Source organism: Gymnodraco acuticeps, unplaced genomic scaffold (genome assembly GCF_902827175.1).
Source record: "Gymnodraco acuticeps unplaced genomic scaffold, fGymAcu1.1, whole genome shotgun sequence".
Classification (NCBI taxonomy): Eukaryota; Metazoa; Chordata; class Actinopteri; order Perciformes; family Bathydraconidae; genus Gymnodraco; species Gymnodraco acuticeps.
This window is the reverse complement of record NW_022991705.1, coordinates 1,998,824-2,023,121: the sequence shown is the minus strand read 5'-3', so window position 1 is coordinate 2,023,121 and position 24,298 is coordinate 1,998,824. Positions and strand designations below refer to the sequence as shown.

General features: G+C 41.6%; 1 protein-coding gene across 7 annotated transcripts in view; it reads right to left on the bottom strand.

The window, feature by feature from the left end:
- The window catches only part of znf536 (zinc finger protein 536), a 242,453-nt gene that overhangs the window by 41,888 nt on the left and 176,267 nt on the right, over positions 1 to 24,298 (bottom strand). The gene's annotated exons all lie outside the window — the stretch shown is intronic.

The following is a 24,298-nucleotide window of genomic DNA, read 5'->3' as shown; positions in this document are numbered from 1 at the left end:
TTACCACTCTATTGAAATATTCTATATATTTAAATTGGAATGTATAAAATACCCGGCGCCAACAACAATAACAATGATTTAAAAGTACATTTCCTTCAGGATTTTTTATAAATAAATTGAGCATAGTGTATCAACTGAGGGAATCAGTTGTGTTGTGCACGAATAGAATAACAAAAAAGCAACTTAACCAACAACACAAGCCCCTTTTAAAGAAGTGATATGTTATTCACATTATCTGTACAACTGCGAATGTGAAAAATCTCATTTTTACCAGAGTACTACGGCAGGTAAAACACATACAGTCCAGATCTAGGCTACACAGTAAATGCATGTATTTGAAAACCACAACACCAGAGAAGTTAACACAAGAGCCCGTGTCTCTGTGTCGCCGCTCAAGTGGAAAGCTATAATTAGCGATGGAGTCATTGCTTGAGTAGTTTAACTATGCACAAAAACATGCAACAACAACACGGTGCCCCCATGCAGAGTGGAGGGGTAATAATAAGATGACAAGGAATCAGTCGTCAGACATCAATGTTCCAATGTCCCGTCCCCCCACACACACACACACACACGCACACACAACACACACACACACACACACACACACACACACACACACACACACACACACACACACACACCACACACACCACACACACACACACACACACACACACACACACACACACACACACACACACACACACACACACCTTTCCTCCTCTGCAGCAACAATGCTCTCTTGTCCAAATGAAAGGCCTCGATGTTCACGTGTGTGCATGTATTCATCTATAAGTGTCCACCCTGTGCAGATAAACAGGCGAGCCGGTGATCAATACATAACAGAGGGAGTAAAAAACAATATCTCAGCATCAGGGCCAGTGTCTATAAAATGCCTGTGTTTATTCGATAGGAAAGGGGGAGGGAAGCTGAGAGAGAGGGGTGAGAGTGAGAGGCCGGGTCTGCTGGACTAAAGATGGATGAATAAATCAATCTGTACGTCTCTGCATTCAAACAGATGAGACATGTATTGAGACTGATCTTTCTAAACACACGGACATGGAGACTTGTATATTTACACGAACAGACAAAGACAGCGTGTCATGCTTTGGAGGTTTGGTTCAAGCCAACGGACAGGAAAGAAGTTGTTTGATAGATCAGGCCGAAAATAACAGCCAGTTTAAGTTCATCACAGATATACTTAGGAAAAGTGATATCAAATAGAACAATACAAATATTTAAGAGATACTTTAACAAATAAATACAATATGAGTGTACTATGTTCAATAAAGCTGTGATGATAAGTCAACTAATCAGTGGTTGATTGATGGAAACATAATCGCCAGGGTTTGGGATAAATTGTCATTGAAGAAATTATCTGTGCAAAAGTGTCAGAAAATGCTTTGTAATTTAGCCTCTCAAATATGGAGATGTCTTGCTTTTCTCTGTTTTAGAGCATATTAATATGTGGTCTAATAGCGAATGTGTTTTGGAGAAATGTATTTTGGGTTAGCCATAACCCAAACCTAACCCTAGCCCTCCATTTGTTAGATTCAGTAGAGAGTACGTCACAAATTAGTAAAACACAATAGCGTTACATCAAAAACCAAAGCAATAGTTTTGTACAATGTACAAATATTCATGGGTGATTTTAGTATAATTATAAAGTGTTGTGTCATAAGTTAATCTTACATGACTACGCCTTCACTTTTGTATACTAACATCAACATGTCTGCATTTGAGACTGAGCGGACCTTGTTGCCTCTCTGAAACCTGCCGGTTATCGCAGAGAGACAGCAAAGAAGTCTGAAAGCGGCCGATGAGAAACACAGCGAGGAGAGATGTGTGCAGGGTCTGAGAACAAAGTGTCTGTGTGCCTCAAAGAGCGCCGGCCAGTCAAGAGCCGCATCAAACCAACTGAGATGTTGGACACAATGATATCGACAGAATGTCAAGAACAACAGCGACTGACAGGGAGTGTCTGTATGTGTGTGTGTGTGTGTGTGTGTGTGTGTGTGTGTGTGTGTGTGTGTGTGTGTGTGTACAGCTGGGTATGTGTGCAGCATGATTACACCGGTGCATCTCGGTGTGCTTATGCTTGCGTGTGTGTGCGCCTCGTGAAAAACAAAGGAATCCAAATACACACTCGCGCATAAGCATAAATATCACTGGCTGTCAGTCAACTTCAAACAATGCAGCTGTAATCTGTGATAACATAAATACAAGCAGCTGCGGGAAGCCTGAGAAAAAAAGTGGCAGCAGGAAAAGAGTGAACCTGGACTTGTTCTGACCATTAAAGGCAACTTCACCACGAAAATGTTGACGGTTCAATTCCCAGCTCGGTAAATGCGTCTCGTTGGCCTGCCGGACATGTAAACTCCAAATCCCAGAGGGCCGTGTTCTGCCTCTCATCAATAATCCTACTTGTCATACCATCCTGCCGACGAGGAGCAGATCTACATGTTACCCCCCCCCCCCCGTCCTTCCTCTCCCGCACACACTCGCTCTTTGATCTCTCCCCAGTGGATATATTCTATTTCCTATTTCCGTCATCACCTGGTTCTGATTTAGAGGTCAGGAGAGGGAGTGCTGGATGCAGCCGGGCTAAAGAGCTGTCACTCACACACTCTGCGGACTCTCTGCTGCTGAAGTTAGCTTCAAACTGCCACGTTTTCATCTTTCACCCCATCTTACCAGTTATATTCAATACAAAATAAAATTGGGATTGTGCGACTAAATCTGCATACTGTTTTTCCTAAAGGGTCAAATTTGACGCATTACTAAATGTTCTTATGGGTTAGGTTTTTCATGTCATTGCCACACAAATAACATGGGTGGTTGCATCCGACGTTCTTCACAAGCACATTTAAGGATGACTTATTTCATTTAATTATGTGTCTGCTGCCATGAACATGTATCAATGGTTTCAAAGCAGAATCCTGACCAAACGTTTACATATATCAGTATGTGATAACCCATGGAGAGTTTAACTATAAACTCAATTATTTTGTATTTGTTTTGCGTTGTTATGGTTACATTTGGTTTGAAAGGGGCCTATTGACCATTAAAGCCAAGGAGAAAGTGCAACTTTTTGTCACAAGTTGTTCAAGTTGGTTTTAAAGGTGTAAACCAGATTTTGGGTAGAAAACATACTAAATGCTTCATAGATTGTCAAACATGCACAAAAGGTTAACTGCCCCTTTTATTTAAATGTGTAAAAGGAAATATGAATTCACAAATCATGCTGCGTGACACATTTCTCCAAAGGTACAATGTGTGCCTGATGCCTCTAGATGGTGCTGATCTTCCAGACGTGCGGCTCCGTGTGTGTGGCTCTCCGCACATCGAGTGTGACAGACAACAGTGTGTGCAGACAACCTGTGTGTTACTTTATTTCCAGCTCCTAGCCATGTGTGCATGTGAACCGAGACATGCCTGTGTGAGAGGCATCCTGTGTCGGCATTGTGTATTTTGTGTGTGTTTCTTTCTCTATTATTTTTTTATTTTTTTTCCACAAGACAATAAAAACATTAATTTGGCCTGAAATCATTTCTGACGTAAATGTAGAGCGGTGCCCATTGGAACCCAGTAATGAAGCATGCGGCATCTCGCCGGCTCCTAATTTGACTAGTTAAATGACTCCATTACGTGTCTAACAGACAGAGGCAAATCATTTCTGGTCAGTTGAGGCTCACTTACCCGCATCCTGGTGCTGGGGAAATGTCTCTGTCTCTGGTTGACTGGCTGACTGACTGAGTGGCTGGCTGGGTCTGGCTCATTCTCTTTGCCTTCTGATTGTTCTTTTTCTTAAATGGAGTAATATTTAGAACACAGAAAGAAAAATACCCTGGTATTGTTTTTTATGTTTGCACATGCTCCTGGTGCGTTCATGTGTCTCTGAGATATCTCAATCAAACAATAGAACCAAAGTGTGAGAGAGAAAATACAATGTGCAGTTTTTATTTTTTCTTCACATTTGCCCTATTTGTGTAATCATATCCCCGACAACAGTGCTATTTGGCTTCCAACCGATAATCAGTGAGAGATAGAAAGAGAAAAGAGGATTAAAATATATTGAATTATTAAAAAGGACTACCTGCTGTCCATCACTGTCACTTAACACATGTAAAATGTGAAGTGCTGTCCCAGCAGCCACTGGGTGGACATCTGTTACCGCACACGTGCACACACACACACACACACACACACACACACACACACACACACACACACACACACACACACACACACACACACACACACACACACACACACACACACACACACACACACACACACACACACACACACACACACACACACACACACACACAAGCAAAGAGACACCCCACATTTCTACATTAAAAGAAGATAAATATGAATTTGTTTATTGTTGCTGAAAGCCGCACATATTCCCCATATGAATGATATTGTTATGCAACTCCCCAGACACTGAAACACACCAAATCTGACTTGTCAATATCATTTCTTTTGAATTTTTCAATAATTTAGATTCAAAACTTCCATTTGCCCCAATATGACAACCAGTATATTATAACATGTTTCCAAACAGGCCTTCAAATCCAATAAAATCCTTCATTTGAATCATTGTTTTTGTTAAATGTTGATGCATTTAGAGTCCTGCACACACACAATAAAAATAAGCATAAGAGCTGTTCTGATATTAATGTGCACATGCATTTTTCATATTCAACTTAAGGGGGTAAATGTCATTGCCAAAAATGTGCTTCTAGTCAAACATGATAAATTAATAGACTTGGAAAGGGAGCACATGATTTGAAGAAACAATGGAAACCATCTAATACAAAAACAAGAAAAAACACAGCAGTTTTCTTATTTGAAAAACGACTGTGTATCCAATAATATGAACAATTAACCTTTGTGTGTAATCTGAAGAGAGACACAATAAGTACACACACACACACACACGCACGCACGCACACACACACACACACACACACACACACACACACACACACACACACACACACACACACACACACACACACACACCACACACACACACACACACACACACACACACACACACACACACACAGGCAGATTAGCAGTGTCCACTTCCATCACACTATGTACCGTACTAAGATATGAGACGTGCACTGATTAGCTCTGAAAACATTCAACCTTCTGAACCCTGGACTTAGTGCTTGGCACTTGCATTCATGTTGTCTGCTGGTGCATGTGTGTGTGTGTGTGTGTGTGTGCATGTGTGTGTGTGTGTGTGTGTGTTCCACGAAGCCTGACAAGATGTCCTGCTGATTCTTCTGTTGGATGCGATGAGGTGACGAGTGACATGCCTGCATCACTGATAGCAGTCTGTCTGAATAGATTCCCTCCAAAGGGGCTGGTGTGGGTGTGTGTGTGTGTGTGTGTGTAGGAAGTTGTCGTACATGTGCGTGTGGGGGTCAATCAAACAAAAAAAATGCTTTGAAGTTACACTAACATACACTCTCCTTCCAATCACATATTCGTCATCTACCCATTTTATTTCCTCCCTCTTTCCCCCCCACCCCCCAGGCACACTGTGTGTCAATAATGCTACCAGCTGCTCCACTGCTGCTGCTCTGAGAGAGTGTGTGTGAGTGTGTGTGTGTGTGTGTGTGTGTGTGTGTGTGTGTGTGTGTGTGTGTGTGTGTGTGTGTGTGTGTGTGTTAGAGAGAGACAGACAGAGAGAGAGAGGCCTAAGTCTGGTGGACATAAAGGGCTTAATGTGATAGGTAATTATGTAGTCTGATCTCACATGCAGGATTTAAGAGCTAACTATACCAGCCGTCTCCTGGAGACACACACACTGACATCTATAAATAACTGTCATATGACGGTCAGATAAACTGATACATGGATACATAGATTAATGTGTGGATAGATTCTGGCCCAATATGAGCAATATAGTGACGAATACAAAAGAGGAGTAAAATATGACCTTATGAAAATGTTGGATGTCATGTATGTAAGAAATACTGTGATTTAGTTTGATATTCCAGAACTTAAGCTGTGTATTCAATTTAGAGCAAAATAAAAAGATTAGTAGACCAAGGGCTTACTCACAAAAATGTCAGATATGAGGTATGTATAAATACTGATTCTGTTTGATATTCCAACCTTATGAATAGGACTGCAACTATACCTCATTATTAATTAATACAATTGTGTTATCAATCATAGTGTCTATAGATACTGATAGCAAATATATACATGATCAATTCCCAGAACGTAAGCAATATAATCAATTGACAATCAGAATAAAAAGAAACACAACTGAAAATACCCAGAGAAAAAATGGCTAAAATCAACATTGGATTTATGGTTAATACAATTAATAATTGTTATAAATTATCAATCATTTTTTCAAAATATATATTATGCATAACATGGTGTTTTGCAGTTTTTAGAAGTTCTCAGTCGAATCTTGAATAACAAGTTTGACTTAATCTTGCAACTTTATGAATTATAATGTTCAATTCAATATAAATACCTAATTAGTTAGTAGCTGAGTAGGTAAGGAATAAAAAAAACATGCAAGAATGTGTAGGTTTACTCTGCATTTTGTCTGACTCATATGTATGTATATAGCACACATGAATGACTAAAAGACAGTGAAATAAATACTGTAAATAAGGGACACATGGTGAGGTGATGTAAGATAATAAAATAACACTTGTGATGGCTATTTATATATGTCCCAAAATGTCTTGCTTTATATGTGGGCCCTGCTTAAAAATGTTTTAACAAAGCATGACATAAATCTTTGCAACAAGGGTTCACTTTATGAAGTCAAGTGGATGTCCCTTTTTCCTTTTTAGTTCTATCTCTGTGCTCCCTCATGATACCATTCCTCACTTCCCTCTGCCTCCTCCACTCCTCCCACATCCTCCTCCTCCCCCTTCTCTTTTTGCAACGCCGGGGCACTCCTGTCGTTTGTGTGACTGTTGATCCTCGTGAAGAAGACAGATCAAATATTTCTCCTCCAGTGTGCGAGGCTTTCCGCTCGGGCCTTGCGGATATGATGATTGGGGCTGATGGACGGATGGGGGCCCCGGGTTTTGAAGTCTGTAACAGACAGCGATGGCTTTGATAGCCCCCACTCCTCTCACACTGGATCACCACAGACACCGGGCGAAAAGAGAGGAGGAGAGGAGGAAAAGGGGGGGGGTGCTCGTGGGGAACAAAAGCATCTGTAGAGTGGTCAGGGCTGGCGGCGGCAGCAGCAGCCGTCACAGGCTTTTTGAAGTTTACACACTGCCCTGCCTTCCAAATCTTTTCCTCTTTTCTCCCCTTTCACTGCTTCCTTCCCCGCAAAGCGTTCTGCTTCCCTATGCCCTTGAACGCCTCACTCTCGCTTTCTGTCCTGCCCTTGGGTGAAACCCCTGGCCGGCAAAACTAGATGGAAGGACTCCAAGCAACTTTTCTCTATCACGCTTCATCCCCTGGAGATTCCGAAAACCCTGTCATCACAGTCATTAACCATCATCAACACGGTTTGTGCTTACCTTCGAGAACAAGGAGTGAGGCAGGCTGCTAACATTTGTTACTCTGCTAAAACCCCCCCTAAAAAAAGTCATCAGTCAACACAAGTACACACAAACAAGAAGCAGAAAGGTCATTCTTAAACTCGTAAACCCCCCTGATACGACAGTGGAATGAAATTCTAACAGAGATACTGAAGTTTCTAAAGATACCCAATAGGATGATTCTGATTGTTGGGTTTGAATATTTCACTATGTGTATTCATCATATAGCTTTGAAGAATAGATTGAACAACACATTACACAATATATCGTAAACTTTCAGACAGGATTAGAAAAAGTCTTTCCAACCTTCAAGAGAAGTATGGTGAACAGCGGCCAATGTCATAAGTGAAAATGACGAATGAACGTTACATTTTGACGGCTATAAGCTTAAGTGCTTAAATAAGATCTTTGTTTAAGGTAACATGACGTAGGCCTTGAGTAGGAGCAAAGGCAGAACAAGTACTGCTTACAAATGTGAATTTGAGTTGGGTTCATTTCCAATTTCCTACCGAAAGTCTGTTTTATTGTTTTTATCAACCATGACCGTTCCTCATCCTTCAACGTTGAAGACGAAGGTTAACTAAACATACTGAGGTACCTTCATTTACCCCAAAGCAATTCATGTAACGTGATGCCACTAAAGGGTGAAATCTCTCATGGATTATTTAAAAGGTAATGTTTATATCGACCTGTCAGCTAAAGAATCCTTAAGTCATAAGCCCCTTTCACTTTTTAACTTCAACACGTGTAATGTCCGATGAATTCTCTGTGTGAATAGAACCGCTCATTGTCCGGAGAATACATGGCAAGCCTATTGATTGCAAAACTGGAAGAAAACTAACAACAGGGATTAGCAACACAAAGACGCCAACGACAAAGTCCAACAGGAGAGAAACACAAAATGGACAAACATTTCATATGCAGAACACTTCTGATGCGGAAATGTTCCTGTTGTGTAAAGGGTACCTCCAAACATAGTCTAGAACTGATTCTAGACATAGTCCAGAGTTCATATGAGAAAAAGGCTTCAGTTAGACAGCAATAACGATCTGAAGTTGAATAATAATTGCTAATGTTAGCCACAAGTAGCTTCTGATAATACCAGAAAGGTTCTAGCAGAAAAAACAGTAACTTCAATGTATTACATTGAGAAACTGTGTGTGTTTTATTGCTTATTAATTCAACTCTTCATTCTTAAGTGGTATAATTTATACTTGTCAACCCTAAACCCTTTTTTGAGTGAGGTGTTTGAGTTTTAGAGGACAGAAAAAGGTGAAAACTGTATTTTCAAATAGGCAACACAATGGAATGGAAGCCACCTGCGAATCAGTTCAAACCTGTTTTCATATAAAAAGTAATTCAACTTCTGCATCACAGTGTGCTCTCCCCTCTATACATTACAGTGTGTACAGTGATACTAGTTGACACCCAACAGATGGCTTTTGTCAGGCCTGGAGAGCAAGAGTTAACCCAATCCTCCGCTCGCTCGCCCTCCCTCCATCCCTCTCCTCTTTTTAAATGTCTCCCATATAAACAGATTTTGTTGCTGCTTAAAGTGGGCTCAAAATTAAAGCGTATCGTTTTACACACATATTGCATGCATATTACGGAGCCCCAGCTGGTGGCAGGCTGCTCTTAAGAGCCATATGATTAAGTTAGAGGTTGGGGTATCCGATAAGATTGGAGCTCTCCGCCTCTCTCTCTATCTCGCTGCCTATTTTACTGCAAACTTATTAAATGGAGGAAACAACATTATTTCTTTCTGAGTGTATGTGTAATTATTGTCACACACCTGTGACTCCCTGCCATCCACGACAGGGAAGAAAAGGGGGGATGATGAGGAGGGGGGGTAGGAACGAGGTAGAAATGTCGTTGGGAGCAGCGGGAGTCCTCGTTTCAGAAAAAAAGGGAGGAGGATAAGGAGGAAGGGGAAAAACAAGAGAGCTTGTTAATCATGCGCTTTCTGTCACTGGCTGAACACTGATATCCTAATGATTCACGCCGAGATAGTGACATCACATGGGAGAGTGACGGAGAGCCGTGGAAAACAAGAACGGTTGTAGAAGAAGAAAGAGGAGATGACAACCCAGGAGTGGACAACTAGTTTAGTGCAGACAAGGTGACAGAACGTTTTTTTGAAAATGAAAAAAGACAGAAACTGGGAAATGTCTGAATCTGTTGTTGCATTCCTCACAAACAAAGGCTCGTTTAATTTGAACAGAATGCCGCACAAAGAAACGCTGTTGTGCTAAATGTGCTAAAGGGTAACTCCAAACACAGTCTAGAGCTAATTCTTGACATTGTCCAGAGTTTATATGAGAAAATGGTTTCAGTTAGGCAGCAATACCGATCTACAGTTACGTTTGCTAAAAGTTGCTAACGTTAGCCACCATTAGCTTCTGATCACACCAGAAAGGTTGTAGCAGAAGAAACATTCACCGCATTGTAATACATTGAGAAACTGTGACTTAATGATTCACGGCGAGATAGTGACATCACACGGGAGTGACACGAGGAAAACTGAAGAAAGGGGAGATAACGATCTAAAGTTTGCTAAAGATTGCTAGCGTTAGCACCAATTATCTTCTGATCTCACCAAAAAGGTTGTAGCAGAAACATCTGTAATGTGGACGTACAAAACAAGGGACGAAGGCAGTTGTAAAATGAAGAAGGAGGAGATGACAGCCCAGAAATAGAGAAGTAGTTGAGCGCAGAAAAGATGACAGAGAAAGACAGAAACTGGGAAATGTCCTTCTGAATCTGTGGTTGCATTCCTCACAAACAAGCGCTTGTTTAATTTGTACAGAATGCTGCTCAAAGAACGCTGTTGTGAAAGTTTTCCAGCCAAGTTTCAATCTGTAAAATAAATGATTCTCCCTCCTTCTCCCTCTTGAGGCAGACCACCCCGTCGAAGGCAACATGTGATATGATCCTCGGGAGACAAAGGAAATTACCTATTAAGTGGAAGGGATGATCTTCCTTTAGCCACGCTCCAAAAAAGTGAGTCATGATGTTGTAATTGTTTACCTTTGACTCGGCCCATAAGTCTCCCTTCCCATCTCTCTGTTCGGTTGTAACATAATCTTTCGCCGCGCTGCTTTCAGAAGCTTTCACTCTCCTTTTTTTGTTCTCTATCTGTTCTAACAGGACAGATGTCATCGCCCCAAACAGTCTGAGTCACTGCACGCCTCCACACCCCTGAGTAACCCAAGGACATCAGGGGAAGGGAGGACTGTCATTTTTACATTTCAGACATTTAGTTGATGCTCTTAGTCATGGTGGTGTCTTGCTCGAGGACAAGCGGATGGGAACAGTAATGTAATGAAATCAATCAAAAAATAGGGTTTGTGTGTGTGACCTCCGGGTATTATTCTTCTTCTTCTTCTTCAATTGATAAAAGATAGATGGAAAAGCCCCAAAACGTGCTGCACTGTAACGCACTTATCGATTTAGGTCGGGAAGATGTATCTCCGTGTAAACAGGTGTTATTCTGTGAGCTTCTACCTTTTTGAACCTGTGACCTCAATATACTCTCTGTATCCTGCAGTGTTTAACCCTTAAATGGTTTCTGTATCCTGGAGGATACATTGCCAAGATAACGTTAATACTCACATATATACTTGTGATTTGAAGCATACACAAAATATAACATGACACCTCTTCTGTGCAATACGTCTCGCTTTGTGATATTTTAGGGTTAATATCAGCTGCTTGATGGTAGAGCTTGAACAAAAAGCTACTCAGGAACTTTTTGAGGTTTCTAGTCAGCTGTGGGAGTTCAGCAAGATTGAAAAGGGTTGTTTGTCTGTGCCGATACAGTTTCCCCCACATCTGAAAGGGAAAGAAAAAAACGTATGGAAATAGCATCGCTGAGCGAGCGGGCTGCATGTGCTTTTTTTGGGTGTAATGTTTTAATAGAAAGCAGATGGTTACAGATGCAGGGGCCGAGCGCTCGGTGATGACACATCTTTAATATTTTAGAGTGGTCTTTGCTGTAAATGTTGCAGCAGCTGTTTTCCGACGCTGTAAATTTACAGCATTTTTTTCTCTCTCTTCTGTGTGTTTGTGTGAGTGTGTGACTGACAGCTATTGGATTTACTGTAAATTACAGAAGTGAATATGGAAAAGTGATGAAAACGCAGCGAAAGGGGTGGAGGCTGCACGTGTGTGTGGTGTGTGTGTGTGTGTGTGTGTGTGTGTGTGTGTGTGTGTGTGTGTGTGTGTGTGTGTGTGTGTGTGGTGTGTGTGTGTGTGTGTGTGTGTGTGTGTGTGTGTGGTGTGTGTGTGTGTGTGTGCATGTGTGTGTGTGTACGTGAAGTGTGTATGCACCCGACTGTTTGCCGCTGAATCAATTCCTCGTCATTCTGAACCCCGCTGATTATTCTCTTATTTTAGCACGAGGCGGCTCACACTGCAGAGTATAGGATCTCATGTATAATGAGATGGAGGAAGAAGGGAGATAAATGTATATTTCTATCAGGTTTGCATTGTGGCTTTTTAATGTCAGCGGCGAGGAGAAAGGGGTTCCCGTCCATCTTTTTGATTCCAGGCGATTGTCATCAACTCTTGGCATTTAAAACCACCCTCTTCAAATATTTGAAATGCAAATACAGCTGTGTATGCCCAGCCAAATTAAAAGACACACAGGAACGGAGAAAGAAAAGGGAAACACTTTTGAAGACATCATTTTTTCCACCATGCATTGTCAAACACTCTTTGTCTCTTTCCCAAAACAGCAGGCAGATAATGCGGCTCACTGCAAAACTGATTATATATTTATAAAAAAAGACAGTTTTTATCTCGCCCTTGGCTTTACTGTCGCTGTTTTCACCTCACGAGGTGTGTTCGATTATGTTCTTTTCCCCCCCACAAGACAAAATATGATTCACATTTTTCCCCCTCTCTCCATCTTTCTGGCGCTACAGTTATTTAAACATCAATAGCAATGTGTCTTCTTTAGCACACACTCTTTCTCATATTGATATTTCTATATGATCATTACTTTGGGCCCCTGCATGCTTTGTTATACTGCGTCAGCTTCAATAGATGTAAGATCCAATACTGCAACCTCTGACATTTAAGCCCCCCCAAAGAACCGATATACTCACTTTATTGTGTACGGGGGTTTATCAAAGACCAAACTGGATGGATTAAATATTGCAAAAAACAAATAAAAAAGGGACTTCAATTGTATGTAAGGATGGTTGGTTTGAGCATTTTCTCTGTAAGTGTTTATCAGATATCAGAGAAAAATACCCTCGTGAAAAACAACATTTAGTTTGAGTTAACAGCCTGGAAGAAAGACATGTTCGTATAAAACTCCAGGTAAGCTGACGGCACTCTTTCACAAAGAGGGGGAAAAAAGAGTTGGGCCTCACATCTGATGAAGTTGCTGAATATTTGTTTTCTTAATTAACAAGGCAGGCTCAGATGATGAAGAGGATGAAGAGGAAAACAGGGAGTGTTGGAATGTTTGGTGATGGACGGATGGTGTTGATCGCATCATTAGCAAACAAACAATAATCAAAAGACATCTTTAACATTTGGGAAATGTTTCACAAAATGCTATTTCTTTTTTATGATGCATACGGAAACCAAGCAAAGTTTAACAAGGAGTGTGTGTGGTGTGTGTGTGTGTTGTGTGGTGGGTGTGTGGTGTGTGTGTGTGTGTGTGAGTGTGTGTGTGTGTGTGTGTGTGTGTGTGTGAGTGTGTGTGTGTGTGTGTGTGTGAGAGGAGGAGGGGTAAGATGAGGGTTGGCAGGAGGGGGGGGGGGGGTGACTACCTGCAGAGAGCCAGCGTCCAAATGAGAACATAATAACAACATCAGAGAGCGACTGTCTGCGCGATGACAACGGTATTAGAGAGAAGTCAGATAATTAAGAAACGCACTTAGTGTTTTGTCAAAAGTGGCCGTCAGTAGCGGAGATGGAGTTTGTAGCCCCGTGTGTGTGTACCTGGGTAATGAGTCTGGAAAAAAAGATGAAGGAACAAAGGAAAAGGGAGGGAATAAACAATAAACAGTGAGAAAATCAATCAAATCATTTAAATGAAAAGTTGCGTTCTGTCCGCACGAGGATGCCAACTCGTATTCTGATGGAGCTGTCCAGTCAGGGAAAATGTCTTGGATTGGAAGCAAACAAGAAGGGGTGGCAGAGGATGGGAGGGAGGGGTGGCAGAGGATGGGAGGGAGGGGAGGATAGAGGGGAGTTGGGGGGGGGGGGGAGGAGTGGGCTACAGAAATAAACCCAACTCCCATCTGATGAGCAGCTTGTACATAATACCGAATCCCCCTCTCTTGCCAAGTCTGCTTTCTTGATACAGAAACACGATAAGTGCAGATTTTTCCCAAAGATTCCCTCATTTGTCCCACCTCCCCCCCCCCCCAAGTTTTCTCTTTTGGCCCTGGAAGCACTTCTTCTTCTTCTTCTTCTTCTTCTTCTTTTGCCAGTGACACGGAGAATCAGGTGTTTTCTTGTCACCCATGATAATGAAATTAAAAAGAAGAACTACACAAAACAAAAACATTTATCTCTTTCGCGCCCAACGACTACAGGACAGATGATGTGGCCATCTTGATATCGTTTGTCATCTGTCAGGCAGCGTTGACCTTGCGATGAATGCAAGGACTGATATCGTGGAGAAGAGAGAGAGAAGACGGAGGGGGAGACAGAAAGAGAGAGGGCTGTTGTTTTCGGTAATAAAGACAACATTTATGCCTTCCATTCGCACTGCCAGTTAAAAGAGGCACAAACATGGAAATCCATTATGGAACGCTACTTAAAAGTGTGACCAATCCTTGTTCAGTCAATTAGAGTCTGGAGACCGAGAATATGATGTTTGTCTGTTTAGCCCCCCGACTCATACAGATCAGCGTGGATAGAGAGATTTTTCACAGTGGAAAAGATTGAGAAGGAAAAAAAGAGAGATGTGGAGGGGCAGCGTAGCCAAGCTCTGCTTATCTCTTTTCTTCTTTCTTTTTCTCCTCCTCTCTTCCCCTCCCATATACAAAAGCATTAATGTGCGCAGCTATGTGCTTTGCCATTGTTCTGTGTTTAAAAGCTTAAAAAGGGGACGTTGTTGGTGTAACTGGCAGAGTTGGCGGCGCGCGGCCGTGTCCAAAAGCCTGTACTTAAAGTTGCTCGGCGAAGGAAAATAAGGCTGCGTGGAAAAAAAAGAAAGCGCTAGAAAAGCAAGTTAATAAGAGTGGTTACCCCAGAATGAGCGGGGATGAGGTTTCACATTAAAAAAGATTTATCTTAAAGTGTGGTGCTAATCCCCTAAATGTTAATCCCCTCCCCAACCCCGGACCCTCTGCTCGCGCACCCCTTTTCATTCCTTCCGAGGCATAATAAAAAACTGTAAACCATAAAGTTCTTACAATTTCTGGAAACTGGCGAATGCACGGCGCCCTGATTTTACAAGGATTCCTGGCCAGTGAATCACGGAGCTCCGAGGACTCATCTCTCTCACAACAGATTATTAAACCAAAGAGGAAGTCATGGGGTACGGCGGAGGGCAAAGAGGACAAAGGAACAGAAGAAGAGAGCAGGGGAGGATGTCTGCTGTGACCTATTTGACGACTGTGGTGCTGGTGCTGATAGGTACTTAGAAGTAGTAATATCCAGATGTGGATAGTAACTACGTTTACTCAAGTACTGTACTGAAGTACAATTTTGAAGTACTGTATTTTTTACTCAACTACTTTTTCCCCCAGCTTTAGTGACAAGTTACTTTTAAGATTTAGATATAAGCTTATTCAATGTATAAATCTATTATTTAACACATTTTGACTAATGATTATAGGTTAAATGATCCTGTGTATAATCACTCAGATCAGATCAGTTCCACCTTCACCAGATGTGACAAACACACTAACACATCAGAAATCATCAAATCTGGAATCTGAAATGGGCCCAATGAGTATTTTGACCTTTCTACTTAAATTATATTTTTCATACTTTTGTACTTTAACTTGAGTATGATTTTAAATCCAGGACATTTACTTGCAACAGAGTATTATCTTACAACTTACCGTTCCTACTTGTACTGCCAGCAATAGTAATACCTATAGTTTAGAAATACTCTGTTACAAGTAAAAACGTATAAGCATCAATATATTCTTAAAAGTACCAAAAATGTAAGTCATGCTGAATGGAAATGTTAAAATATGATATATTGTTTTCACTGAGTTATCCATTAATATGTTCATCGTTTTAATTATGCAGCTGACTTTTTATACTGTCAGCATTCTTATCTATGACAGTAAATTATAATTCATTAGATGTATATTTGTATTAATAATATTAACCTGCTAAGTGGCTAATATTCTGATATTAATGAAGAGGAGTATGTTATTTGCTTCCAAATGGTAGTGGAGTAGAAGCATATGCATTACATTGGAATACTTAACTTATACTTGAGTAAATGTACTTAGTTACTTCCCAATATTGGGTGTGTTGCCATGCTTTCTGTCACACAGCCTGTGTCCACTGCAAGCTGCCTGAATCAGGAGCATATGGATGTATGAGAACCTCAGCCCACTTCATGAATATTTGATTCATATTTCCTGGGTGTGTGTGTGAGAGAGAGAGAGAGAGAACCAAAGAGAAGGAAGGAGAGAAAGGACAGGGAGGACTTTTTTTTCTCTCTTTCACTTGTCATTGCAAAAAACTCACAAGGCTTTACTTTGTGGCATTCTAATCATAATTGCCAATCCTGAATACAAATCTCTCAGCGCTAAACACATCGAGTGAAATTGAAATGACAAAACGAAGCTCATATAACGGTGTAATCAAAGATACATTCAGTGGGGGGGGGGTAGGTTGGGGCGGGGGGAGATAGAGGAGGAGAGAAAAAAATAGTTGAGCCAGTAAGAGATGAGGATCAGGGGCCAGTTATTAGCTGGGCCCTGGGAACAAAGGGCTCCAGTGTTGGAGGCCAGCTTAACACTGAGCCAGTTACTGTACCTTTCAAAACTAATATGTAACCATATCTGTTTTAAAAGGACGATTCATATTACTGTGAATGCATGAGGAAAGTTGTTCCCATCCTTGCGACCCAGGAAACTCGAATCCCACTCGTAATAGCCCCCCCCCCCCAACCACACACACACTAAATTGCAGGCCTGGCCTTTTGTTGGAAAGCATTTAAAAAAGATGGCGACATTATCATTTTCTGTAATGATGTAAAACATCCTCAGCTTTTTTTGACAGGACAATGATGCTTATTGTTGCCGTGGCGACTCCAAAGGTCAATGTGGGTGTGGCCGGGCGGACAAGGGCGGCACTGAATGAAAATTGGGTTATATGTGATCAACTAAGTTATTAATCAGATTAAAATGGATTCCCTCTGCCTGCTGTTTAACAAGGAGGGAGGGGAGGGGAAAAGGAAAGGAAATAAAGACGGATAGAGAGAAGCAAGAACAATAGGCCAGTGTTTACCCGCGCAAGAGCAAAGCGAGTCATTGTTTTCTGAAGTCATTGTCGCCGTCAAGTTTTTTCGATAACCGGTCCGTCTAAAAGCAGGTGCTTTTGCCCCCTAGCTTCATCCAGGTAACCTCTGTAATCCTGATTAAATCACTGTAATTAGAACAAGCAGTGTTCCTCCGCCCCATACTTCCCTAATAAAACAATGCAGCAGTGTAAATCCGGTCGCTGGGATTTGCGAACGCAACAATGCAGTTTATATCCATCTCTGCCGAGGAATTAAGTGTATTTTCTAACTGCTAATGTTATAATGTTACCGCTTTATTTGTCTCGACGCTCGCTATTCTCTTCCTTATTCCCCCCGCGGTTTGTGTTCTCACTCGCTGTGTTTTCTTTTTTTATTATTCCTACGCAACTTTGTTTATTTGCGTCTATATTTATTTGTTTCTCGTCGCTTTTTGATGTTTAAATCAAACACGTTTTTAGCGAGTGGTCGGGATCATCCTCCGCCACGGGAAATAATGCAAGTTATTTGTCTTTAATTGCCACGGAGCTTTTCAAACACGCCAACTTGCTGCCTATGTGTCTATACCTGTGTATATTTTTTGTTTTTATTAGTAACACTGCACGCCTCCATTGATGTGGAATAACAGAGGAAATAAAAGTTGACATAGTTTCCTCTTCTTCTTTTCCCCCCCCCCCCCAACCCCCTGTTTCCCCCCCTCTCTGCCTTGCTCTCTGTTGTTTTTTATATATCTGTGTTTTTCCTTGAAGTTGCTGCGGCATTGTCTCATTATGTGTCGACTAGCTGTGTAAGTGTAGTTATTATGCCTGTGTGTCTTTGCCTGCCGGTACTGTTCTTCCTCTCTCTCTGTCTCTGCTGTCTCCCCCCTCGGAGGATGAGGAGCTTTATGAGTACAACTCCTCTGAGGCGTCCCCCTCACATCTCCGGGGCGCCTGGGGAAGGGAACGTTGCATTCTTAAGAGGAGCAACTCAAACTGAACAAAGTCTACAGGAGTCAGGGAAGAAAAGAAACAAACAGCAAACTAACGAGATGGGAAGCAGAGATCATGTCAAATATATCGAGTTGGAAGGCCAATTTATAACCCATTGTTTCATGTTTTGCAATATCGAATACGTGGAGAGAGTATGCATATATACATAAAAGCACTTGATTTCCACGCACACACACATATAGAGTGTTCCAATGTGATCTCCGGCTCCCTGTAACCTCCCCGCTCCCACGCTGTCTTCACTCCTGTTTCCCCCATCCTGCTTCTAAAATAATGAATAGAATAATTGTCGTGTAACTTTGCAATCATCCAGCATTCGTCTCTGTTTCCTTTTCAAGGGCAACTTGATACTGCCCTTCTTTCACTGTACTGTACTTCCAGGAAACGTGATGTGGCCAAAACCATCGTCAGTATTAGCGAATATGGTCTGAGAAAAGAATGGGAAGCCTTTTTCAAAAAGGACCTTTCAGCGGTTGATATCTGAGGAATTAGCGGAGGGAAAATATTTTTAGAGTTATCACATTCTGCTAGAGTGAGAAAGAAAAGAAATGAGCAACAGGTACCATCGTCGGGGCTTGACAGCAGCTATTACACTTAATTGCTCTTTGAAAACTACACTATTTGCACTTTTGGGTGACAAGGTGATAATTCACCTCTGCACAAGTTAAACTGGCAATGCTGTTGCACATGTGAAATAGCACCTCGCCTTCGCCACCTGTCAAAGCTGTCATCTCGGCATGGCGGAGGCGCACAATGAGAGCCGAGGGAAGTGTATCACCAACAGTCGTCTTCTACTTCTCGACTAAAAGACAGACAGACAGGCCTCCAGACGGCTTAATCACTGGAGGAGCCCATGCCCTCCAGCAACAAGGAGAGAAAGAAAGACCAGAGATAAAGAAAAAGGGAGGATCCCGGAGTGTGGGAAAGTGAAATGCAGGGATCTGAGAAGAGAGGAATGACTTGCTTTGGTCCGAACAGAGAAACATCAGTGGTTCAGTTTCAGTCGGTAGGATATTGGTTAAACTCTGCTTGAAGTTTTAATCAGGTTAAGCTGTTTACAAGGACCTGGTCCAGGGAGAGAACCCTGAGTATGCTTATTAACCATGTTATTAGTTTTCTGATCATGAAGGGGATGTGAAAACAAAGCCATCATTTCATATATTACTATGATGATTGTGCTTCATTGCAATTTTGGACTGCAATTTTGTATTTTCTAACATAGTTGATATCCTATTTCTTGAGATCATTCCTAAAAAGAAGTGACAATGGACAATGAACCCAGACAATTGGACAAAACTTCAAACAAAAACTGGAATGTGTCAAAGATTAAATAACACAATGTTCCTCCTCTACAGTAGTTTTACCAATATGATACTGTCAATTGTGGTAGACAAACCACTGCTGCTGTTAAGGCTAACTTTGAACAAACCTCCAAGCCATTGTTAAAGGTTTTTTTTTTTTAAGATAGTAACAATACTATCAAAACTGTCCATTGGGATTATCTACGACTTCCTGTTTAACTCTGATCTATCATATTTGCTACACAAAGTTTTACTGTGCAATGTTGAATTACCCACATCTTGGGGGCACTCAATGTCAGTTTACCTCCGAATGTATCAATGGCATGGATACATTATTATCTGTTCTTTTAAAATGTCTGATTGTACGAAGGCTTATGTTTCTTGCCATGTCATGCTGCAGTGTTCCTTGATCTTAGCAATTATTTTGGTGAGTACAATATTAACTTTGGCAATAAAAGGCCCAAAACCACAACATAGGAAGTTCCAAGGTAATTAATAACAAATGATCTACGACAATAATGCTCTTTGGGTTGTGTCAAGATGGTAACCCCCTATTTTCAAAACTCGGTTGAGTATCAGCAATGTCGATTGGTCAATGTGCAGCGAGTCTCGTAAGGTTTTTTATAAGGTTTCTCAAATCTAGTACCATTTTACTATCAGTGCAGACGCTTTTCTGCTTGCTCTTGCCTCTGCTTACTTTTTATGCTGATTTTCCTATTTTTCTTCTCTGAAAACTTCGAGCAGCGGCTCCTGGACATTAACTTATCACTGGGACAGTTATTCTTCGTAAATAGATGGAGGGTTTCAGCCATATTTCAATATTTTTTACGACGACCTCAGTCTTACAGTAGCGTGGCCTAGCAACAGCTAAAGCCTGGTACTGCATGCTATTTAGCTTAAGCTAGTTGGTAGCAAAATGCCTCCGTTCTCTACAGATGACTTCCACAAACTTCTACAGAAGATGGCCGTGGTGGAAATGAAAATGCAACGGTTGGAAGTTAACGTGGAAGTGAATGGACTAGGTTGGAATGACACCACTTTACCAGTGTTGCAAAATAATGGACAAAGGCATGCAAACTCACAGCTAGTTAGCAGCTACAAGGATTCCAAGGAACATGAGTGCTGTGTACCGGGTAATACATCTACAAGTGGTAGTCCTCCCTCATTTCCATGGGATTTGGGAGGACGAATAACAGGCAGAGCCCACCGCTCTGAAATCTGTGATGCGACCGGCTGGCCTGCATTGTTATCACCCAGGAAGAGCGCCTCTTCAACCCCTATTCATACTAGGAAACAGCCGTGGACAGCTGCTAAAGGGAGAACTACAAACAATCCTCCTAAACCACCAAGTGTGCCAATCCAGAACAGATACGCTCCGCTGACCGAGAACCGGAGATCTCTTTCTGATGACCTGGATAACCTGTCCTCTTCACACAGCAGGGTAAGGACCAATAGCTACTCCAAAAGTAAAAGGCTAGAGGGAAAGCTAACGACTGGGCCTGAGATTGTGGGTGACTCTGCTATAAGAGATGTAAAAGGTCTGTGTAGTAAGAACAACACCAAAGTACTCTGTTTTCCCAAGGATGTGGTCTCTGACTTGGCTGAGAAGATCCTGCATATTGGGGCTGAACATCACACTGTGAAAAATGTGGTACTGCACATTAGTCAGAAGTGCTGAAAGAAGACTTTAAATGTCTGTTGGAAACTGTCAGCTCTCTAAATGCGGAGGTGTTCATCAGTGGACCTCTACCGCCAGTCAGAAGAGGAGTGGAGAGATTCAGCAGATTGTTTGCACTGAATACCTGGCTTTCAACTGCCTGTACTGACCATTCTGTCCATTTTATTGACAATCTTACATTTTTCTGGGCCTGCAGACATCTTTTTAAGGCAGATGGAGTTTGCCTGAACAAGTCAGGAGTGAAATTGTTTATCTCTAACATATTCAACTGCTTGCATCATCAATCTGTTCCATCTGCCAAGGAGAAGCAACAAGAGGAATCAAAACAAGAGAAAGACACAACACATCGCGCAGAAAACCTTGAAGAAGTATCACTGCACCTGCCTGAGGGATGTCTTGATTATGGGAGACCTATGACACAAATGGAGGAGTCTCCACCGCCCTTCACCCCCCCTATCACCTTTGAGGATACTCTTCCTTCACCCACCAGCGCTCTCTACTCTCCGTTCACCCTCGCCTACCCTCCTGGAGATCACTGAACACATGAAGGAGATACAGAGGGATGGCACCAATTTCTTCCTGGAGTTCAATGACCACATGAAGGCGATACGCAGGGTAGGCAGCATGTCCTTTACCCCCGCCCCTCAACTACGTCCACCACAATCACCGAAGCAGAGACGCGCACCAGCTCCCCCGTCTTCATCACTGTGCCTACGTCAACCACCTCCCCCCCCTTCAAGACAGCATCTGCGGTCTCCGAAGCCTGATAAGAATGTGTGTGTACAAAACGCAGCAAACTCTAACTGATATGTGCTGGGTCCAGTCTCAAGGGCGTATGGCACTCTCAACTCTTTCCAGGACATGCCGGGGCCCTGCCTGCCAGTAGCTTTGCCGATATCTGTGTTGATAGGTAATAGATTAAGAGCGGTGAATCAGCTTAGAAACAGGAAGCGCTCAAACGTTTTTGTGAGTTTATCAAATTTAGCAGTGATTCCATGTCAGCCACAGCTTGCCACTAAAAATCTGACTGATAAGTCTATTTAACAAACTTAAACTAGCTTTATTAAATGTCAGGTCTTTGGCAGGAAAAACTTTTTAATCAATGATTTTATCACTTGGCACAATCTCGATTGTATGTGTTTAACGGAAACTTGGATTGAACAAAATAACAGTGCAGCTGTTCTTATCGAATCAACCCCTCTCAACTTTAGTTTTATGAGTCAGGAAAGAATGCATAAGAGAGGAGGTGGAGTTGCTATTTCGTTCAATGATTCCCTTCAATGCAGAAAGACATCTTATGGGAACTTAGCTTATTTTGAATATGTGGCCCTTCAGCTGAAATGCTCCTCTCGAGCTCTGTTCCTAATATCTATAGACCACCCAAATCACACTATGGATTTAATCATCTCAAAGGGTCTGAATATCTCAAAGGTTGTGGTGACTGATGTTGGACTCTCTGATCATTCCTGTGTTTTCTTTGAGAGCTCTATTTCTGTTCACAAAAATGTTCAAAAAGCGATATTTAACTGAAAATACTAGGGAAATATTTACTCAGAATTTATCTTCCACACTTGCCCTTGATAACATCTCAGTAAATTAGCTAGTAGATCATTTTAATTCAAAAATTCAAAATGTTATAGATGTCATTGCTCCAACTAAGGTAAAGGAAGAGACTGGCAAGAAAATATCTCCATGGAGAAAGGCCATGACCGTGAGAACAGAAAAAAGAGTGTCGCAAAGCTGAACGCAGGTGGCGAAAAACAAATCTCCAGGTTCAGTTTGAAATTTATAAAGAGAGACTTGGCTTTTATAATTTATAATTGAAAATTGCACTACAGTCTTTCTTCTCTGACATCATTGCCAAAAAAAACAACAACGCACGTGCCTTGTTTGCTACCGTTGACAGACTAACAAACCCCCCAGTGTCAATAGCCTCTGAATTTCTATCCACCAGGGCCTGCAATGATTTTGCCTCCTTCTTCACTGACAAAATTCAGAAAATTAGACAATCAATCAGTGCCTCTGTATCAGGTACAGCAAATGTGTTGTCCCTGTGTCCACTTAAAATCAATTCAAACTCCATGACACAATTCCATCAGATTAATGATAAAAAACCTAGAGGACATTATTCAACTTCTGAAATCTTCCTCCTGCTGCCTTGATATTATTCCAACATGATTTTTCCCAAAAAAAATTCATTGCATGGCCTCAGATCTATTTCATATAGTAAACAAATCTCTTCACTCAGGTATTTTTCCACAGGCCCTGAAAACTGCAGTCATTAAACTGCTCTTAAAAAAGAATAATCTAGATGCTTCAGTAATGAACAATTATAGGCCCATATCAAACCTGCCATTTCTAGGTAAAATCATTGAACAAGTAGTTTTTCAACAGTTGAGTAATTTCTTGCATTTACATAACTGTTTCGATGTGTTCCAGTCAGGCTTTCGTCCAAACCACAGCACTGAGACTGCTCTTGTAAAGGTCTTCAATGACATCCACTTAAACACAGACAGTGGCAGAACTTCAGTGTTAGTATTATTAGATCTCAGTGCTGCGTTTGACACTGTTGACCACAGCATATTACTAGACCGACTGGAGAACTGGGTGGGACTTTTGGCAAAAATTCTAAATTGGTTTGAATCCTACTTAAAGGACAGAAAAAACTTTGTTTCTATAGGCAAATACACATCCGAGTGACAAATATGACATTTGGGGTTCCTCAAGGCTCCATCTTGGGGCCTCTTCTCTTTAACATCTACATGCTACCGCTGGCTCAGATAATGAAAAACAACAACATAAGTTACCATAGCTATGCGGATGACACCCAAATGTACATAACCATTTCACCAGGAGACTATGCTCCAATTCAAACACTGAGTAAGTGCATTGAACAAATCAATGACTGGATGTGTCAGAACTTTCTCCAATTAAACAAAAATAAAACTGAGGTAATGGTTTTTGGAGCCAAGGCAGAACGTATAAAAGTTAGCGCTGAGCTTCAGTCTGCAATGTTCAAAACAACAGATAAAGCCAGAAATCTAGGTGTAGTCATGGACTCTGACCTGAGCTTCAACAGTCACATTAAAAACAATTACTAAATCAGCCTACTATCACCTAAAGAACATATCTAGGATTAAAAGACTAATGTCACAGCAGGATTTGGAAAAACGTGTCCATGCTTTTATCTTCAGTAGACTCGACTACTGCAATGGTGTCTTCACAGGTCTTACTAAAAAATCTATTAGAAAGCTGCAGCTGATTCAGAACGCTGCTGCTCGAGTCCTCACTAACACTAAGAAAGTGGATCACATCACTCCTGT